This window comes from Syngnathus scovelli, unplaced genomic scaffold, assembly GCF_024217435.2.
Source record: "Syngnathus scovelli strain Florida unplaced genomic scaffold, RoL_Ssco_1.2 HiC_scaffold_519, whole genome shotgun sequence".
Lineage (NCBI taxonomy): Eukaryota > Metazoa > Chordata > Actinopteri > Syngnathiformes > Syngnathidae > Syngnathus > Syngnathus scovelli.
In genome coordinates, this window is record NW_026061625.1 from 1 (window position 1) to 6,690 (window position 6,690).

Genomic DNA, 6,690 nt, shown 5'->3' on the forward strand with positions numbered 1-6,690 from the left:
CGCGTTTAACAACACAACACAACTTCAGGCCTTTAACTTACTTGTCCCCTGGTTCGTTGCACTGCCGGGTCCCGTCAATCCACCTCTGTCAGACGAAGGCAGACCTAAGATGCTGGCCCAGCGAAGAATTCTCTTCCCAGGACTTTCTCCTCCAGGTCCTCTTAATGGACGCCTGCTTGTCGACAATGCAGCACGTCCTCCTTCGTCAGCCAGATAGCGGGTATGAGGGATCCCGGGTTTCGGCACCAAAATGTTAGAGATTTGCTCACTCCAACTTATTTTGCAAGAACCACACGGGAGACAAGTAAGTCCTTTTGGACACCTGCAGGTGGAGAGTCCATTCGTCGCTGTGCGTGCAGCGATGATCGAATGGAGGTCTGAAAAATCTCCTTCCTGCAAGGGCATATTTATTACGAACAGAGTGGGGGTGAGAGTGGGGGTCAGAGTAGACAAATGGCCGAAGCCCCTGGCCTGTTGATCAAAGCACAGCAGGGGGTCTTTCACGATGTTGTGTAAACAAAACAACTTTGATTGCTTCCTCTGCAGCTAGTCAATCAGTTCAAAAGATCTTAGCACTTTGTTCTACTACTTTTGTTAAGACAGGACAGGCGAGGGTAATTATTACAGGTTACATTCCAACATAATCCTACGATAAAGATAACCTGGAAAACCCTAACAGCTCCCATTTCATGGTGGGAGCAACACTGCCTCCCGGCGGATGGAAGAAGGTTTACCTTTCAACACGTGTGTGTGTGTGTGTGTGTGTGTGTATGTGTGTGTGTGCGTGTGTGCGTGTGCGTGTGTGTGTGGACAATGTCACGGGTCGTTTCAACAGTCAGTTCAAGACCTATGCCATCTGTGGCGCCATCCGCAGAATGGTGAGTCATCCTGGATTGTGTTCAATGGTTCAAATGCTTGTGGTTTTTTACATGTGCGTGTTGTCTCCTAAATGCAAAACAGGGGGAGTCTGATGATTCCATCCTCAGGCTGGCAAAGAATGATGGTGTTGTTGCCAAGTAAGATGACATTTTTGTCATCAGCACGTATCTTGTGTTATAATGTGCATTTTTCTCTCCATAGGAACATCTGAGTGATATCTTTAAAATAAAATGTAACAAAATCCAAATGCTTTATTGGTCCTGGTTTTTATTTTATTTTAATTTTTTTTAGCGCATAGAGCACATTTGTTTTGTTTGTTTTTTAAAGTCCATTAGATTACAATTACAAAGTGAATAATTATCCCAGTAAAAATACTGAATTTTTGTCCTGTCATCCGTACATACATCATCTACCGATTATCTGGAGGTTGGGCCGTAGAGGCAGCATTTTCAGCAAGAAAGCCCAGACTTCCTTATCTCCAGCCACTTCTTCTAGCTCTTCCCGATGTATCCCAAGGAGTTCCCAGGCCAGCTGGGAGTCGGGAGCTGTGTCCAAATTCACAGGGTGCGTTCTCCGAAGGCCGTTTTTTAGGATGCATGACGTAACTTTCGGCGTGACTCAGCTGCCCAAGTAGTTGAAACGCAGGGATGTTTTTTCACTTGTTGAATATGAACGTCCATCCATCCATCCATCCATCCATCCATCCATCCATCCATCCATCCATCTTCTTCCGCTTATCCGGGGTCGGGTCGCGGGGGCAACAGCTTCAGGAGGGACTCCCAGACTTCCCTCTCCCCAGCCACTTCATCCAGCTCATCCCGGGGGATCCCAAGGCGTTCCCAGGCCAGCTGAGAGACATAGTCTCTCCAGCGCGTCCTGGGTCGTCCCCGGGGTCTCCTACCGGTGGGACATGCCCGGAACACCTCCCCAGGGAGGCGTCCAGGAGGCATCCTGATAAGATGCCCGAGCCACCTCATCTGGCTCCTCTCAACGTGGAGGAGTAGCGACTCTACTCCGAGTCTCTCCCGGATGACCGAGCTTCTCACCCTATCTCTAAGGGAGAGCCCGGACATCCTGCGGAGAAAACTCATTTCGGCCGCTTGTATCCGAGATCTCGTTCTTTCGGTCACGACCCATAGCTCGTGACCATAGGTGAGGGTAGGAGCGTAAATCGACCGGTAAATTGAGAGCTTTGCCTTTTGGCTCAGCTCTCGCTTCACCACAACGGACCGGTACAGGGTCCGCATTACTGCCGACGCTGCACCGATCCGCCTGTCGATCTCACGCTCCATCCTCCCCTCACTCGTGAACAAGACTCCAAGATACTTGAACTCCTCCACTTGGGGCAGGATCTCATCCCCGATCCGGAGAGGGCATTCCACCCTTTTCCGATCGAGGACCATGGACTCGGATTTGGAGGTGCTGACCCTCATCCCGACCGCTTCACACTCGGCTGCGAACCGTTCCAGCGAGAGCTGGAGATCACGGCCTGAAGAAGCCAACAGCACCACGTCATCTGCAAAAAGCAGAGACGCGATGCTGAGGTCCCCAAACCGGACCCCCTCAACGCCTCGGCTGCGCCTAGAAATTCTGTCCATAAAAATTATGAACAGAATCGGTGACAAAGGGCAGCCTTGGCGGAGTCCAACCCTCACTGGGAACGAATCCGACTTACTGCCGGAAATGCGGACCAGACTCTGGCATCGGTGATACAGGGACCGAACCGCCCTTATCAGTTGGCTTGGCACCCCGTACTCCCGAAGCACCCTCCACAGAACCTCCCGAGGGACACGGTCAAACGCCTTCTCCAAGTCCACAAAACACATGTGGACTGGTTGGGCAAACTCCCATGCACCCTCGAGGATCCTGCCGAGGGTGTAGAGCTGGTCCACTGTTCCACGGCCAGGACGAAAGCCACACTGCTCCTCCTGAATCCGAGGTTCGACCTCCCGACGGACCCTCCTCTCCAGCACCCCTGAATAGACCTTACCAGGGAGGCTGAGGAGTGTGATTCCCCTGTAATTGGAACACACCCTCCGGTCCCCCTTCTTAAAGAGGGGAACCACCACCCCAGTCTGCCAATCCAGAGGCACTGTCCCCGATGTCCACGCAACGTTGTAGAGGCGTGTCAGCCATGACAGCCCCACAACATCCAGAGCCTTTAAGAACTCTGGGCGGATCTCATCCACCCCCGGGGCCTTGCCACCGAGGAGTTTTTTAACTACCTCAGTGACTTCGACCCCAGAGATTGGAGAATCCGCCTCAGAGTCTCTAGGCCCTGCTTCCTCAATGGAAGGCGTGTAGGTGGAATTGAGGAGGTCTTCGAAGTATTCTCCCCACCGACTCACGACGTCCCGAGTCGAGGTCAGCAGCACGCCATCCCCACTGTAAACAGTGTTGACGTTGCACTGCTTCCCCCTCCTGAGACGCCGGATGGTGGACCAGAATTTCCTCGAAGCCGTCCGAAAGTCATTCTCCATGGCCTCACCGAACTCCTCCCACGCCCGGGTTTTTGCCTCAGCAACCGCCGAAGCCGCGTTCCGCTTGGCCATCCGGTACCTCTCAGCTGCCTCCGGAGTCCCGCAGGCCAAAACGGCCCGATAGGACTCCTTCTTCAGCTTGACGGCATCCCTTACCGCCGGTGTCCACCAGCGGGTTCGGGGGTTGCCGCCACGACAGGCACCAACGACCTTACGGCCACAGCTCCGGTCGGCCGCCTCAACAATGGAGGCGCGGAACATGGTCCACTCAGACTCAATGTCCCCCGCCTCCCCCGGGACGTGGGAAAAGCTCTGCCGGAGGTGGGAGTTGAAGCTCTTCCTGACAGGAGATTCTGCCAGACGTTCCCAGCAGACCCTCACAGAGCGTTTGGGTCTGCCAGGTCGGACCGGCATCTTCCCCCACCATCGGAGCCAACCCACCACCAGGTGGTGATCAGTTGACAGCTCCGCCCCTCTCTTCACCCGAGTGTCCAAAACATGCGGCCGCAAATCCGATGACACGACTACAAAGTCGATCATCGAACTGCGGCCTAGGGTGTCCTGGTGCCAAGTGCACACATGGACACCCTTATGTTTGAACATGGTGTTCATTATTGAAAATCCGTGTCGAGCACAGAAGTCCAACAATAGAACACCGCTCGGGTTCAGATCAGGGGGGCCGTTCCTCCCAATCACGCCCTTCCAGGTCTCACTGTCATTGCCCACGTGAGCATTGAAGTCACCCAGTAGAACGATAGAGTCCCCAGAAGGAGCGCTATCCAGCACTTCCTCCAGGGACCCCAAGAAGGGTGGGTACTCTGAGCTGCTGTTTGGTGCATAGACACAAACAACAGTCAGGGCCCGTCCCCCCACCCAAAGGCGGAGGGAGGCTACCCTCTCGTTCACCGGGGTGAACCCCAATGTGCAGGCGCCCAGCCGGGGGGCAATAAGTATACCCACACCTGCTCGACGCCTCTCACCGTGGGCAACTCCAGAGTGGAAGAGAGTCCAGCCCCTCTCGAGAGGGCTTGTACCGGAACCCAAACTGTGTGTGGAGGCTAGTCCGACTATATCTAGTCGGAATCTTTCTGCCTCACACACCAGCTCGGGCTCCTTTCCAGCCAGAGAGGTGACATTCCATGTCCCAAGAGCCAGCTTCTGCAGCCGGGGATCAGACCGCCAAGGTCCCCGCCTTTGGCTGCCGCCCAGCTCACATTGCACCCGACCCCTTCGGCCCCTCCCACAGGTGGTGAGCCCATGGGAAGGGGGACCCACGTTTCCATTTCGGGCTATGCCCGGCCGGGCCCCATGGGCGAAGGCCCGGCCACCAGACGCTCGCCTTCGAGCCCCGCCTCCAGGCCTGGCTCCAGAGGGAGGCCCCGGTGACCCGCGTCCGGGCGAGGGAAAACTAAGTCCATTTATATCACTCATCATAAGGGGCTTGTGAGCCGTGCTTTGTCTGGCCCCTCACCTAGGACCCGTTTGCCATGGGTGACCCTACCAGGGGCATGAAGCCCCCGACAACATGGCTCCTAGGATCATAGGGGCACGCAAACCCCTCCACCACGATAAGGTGACGACTCGCGGAGGGGTGAATATGAACGTAACAGTTAAAATCCACCTGTTTTTCACCATCTGAACGAGTGGCTATTTTGCTCACCAGTTTTCTAAAGCTGAACTGCGATTGTTTTTGACTTGAGACCTGGCAACTGTGATGTCATTTTTAGTCGGCAGCGAGTGGCAATATGGTTGCCCCCCTGTGATGGATAAGAACGAGTGAATTTTGTTACTTATCTCATTCCAAGGACGCAATATTAATAAGAATGATGTATTTCGGCTCCTGTGGGCATATATAACATATTTTAAATAAAATGTTGGGTTGAGTTACCCTTTAATAGGAGTGGAGCGCACTCTTGCTCTCTGAACATGCCTACTCACAGAGTAGTGCTACTTTGCTGGAGCACATCCTCGCACTCTGGGCAGTAGTCATGGACACCCTGAACTGGTTGTCACCAAATCGCGGGACACACATAGACGAATAACCATTAACACTCAAACCTACAGACAATTTATAGTCGTCAGTCGGCCTACCATGCACGTCTATTCAACATTGGAGAACATTGGAATACCAGGAGGAAACCCAGGCAGGCATGGGGAGAACATGCGAGCTCCACTCAGAAAGTCCGTAGCCGAAATCGGACCCACAACCTTTGCATTGTAAGCCAAACATGCTAACCAGTGCTCCACCATGCTGCCAAATAAAAAGTTTTACTGGGTTAATTGTAGTACATACTGTTGGGTTGACAACATTTATCTGAAATCAATCTCAGAGGCGGTAGGTCTTTTTGGCTTAGCGTTTTCTTCTGCGCAGAAGGGCGCACCCCAAACACACGCAACAAGTGTGGCTGAGATCCGCGCTCTGCTCGAATTTAGCCGTGCCTTTTATTGAGAGAGAAACAAAGGGGCAAGTGTACATGATCGGGCAGGTTCCCAGGCAGGAAGTACATTCCATAGTTATCTCATTACCACAGAACAAATGGGATACTCTTATGGACGGAGCAGTATGGACGTCTCATGACTATTAGCTTAACAAAGACCTAGTCTTAGTGGCCCTGGGAATACATCCCTGTGCCGTACTCATGACTTCAACTAAAAGGACTTGCTTGTCTCGCGTGTGGTTCTTGCAAAATAAGTTAGAGTGAGCACAACTCTAACACCTTTTATGATTGGTGTTAGAGATTTGCTCACTCACACTTATTTTGCAAGAACCACACGGGAGACAAGCAAGTTCTTTTAGACACCTGCAGGTGGAGAGTTCACTCGCTCAGGAATGAAGTCTGAAAACCCTCCCAACTGCAAGGACATATTTATTAAGAGAAAGAGTGGGGGCTGGTGTAGACTGAATAGGAAGCCCAAAACATATCAGGAGGAACTTTTACGACCTTGTGTAGGATGAGACAAGGTACGTTATTTATTACCGGTTGCATTCCAACATAATCATACGATAAGGATAATCTGAAAAACCCTAACAATTGGGAAGAGGTAGCTAATATTTCTTGACATTTTAGTATGTTGATATTGCCTTCTAACTTGCAAAGGTTTTGCTACGATTGGGTGTATTGTATGACAAGGCGACAAAACTTGTTTTGCCAAACTCTGACCTTTCTGTGTTCATTAAAAGATCAATATTTCTGCAGTGAAGCAAATTTATTTTCATACATTACACCTCATTTGGGTGAGTCAAAGTCAGGTTATAAGCCATTGTTTCTACAACATGGACAAGCGACAGAACTTCTGTCAGACACTGTATATAGTTTGTCCTTTTTCAAGC

At 51.9% G+C, this 6,690-nt stretch overlaps 1 long non-coding RNA gene across 1 annotated transcript; it reads left to right on the plus strand.

The window, feature by feature from the left end:
* Positions 1-805: 805 nt before the first annotated feature.
* Positions 806-1,126, plus strand: LOC125969863 (uncharacterized). Its single transcript, XR_011086441.1, has 3 exons — positions 806-878; positions 961-1,016; positions 1,081-1,126. It is a non-coding gene; the product is annotated as an uncharacterized lncRNA (long non-coding RNA).
* Positions 1,127-6,690: the final 5,564 nt, after the last annotated feature.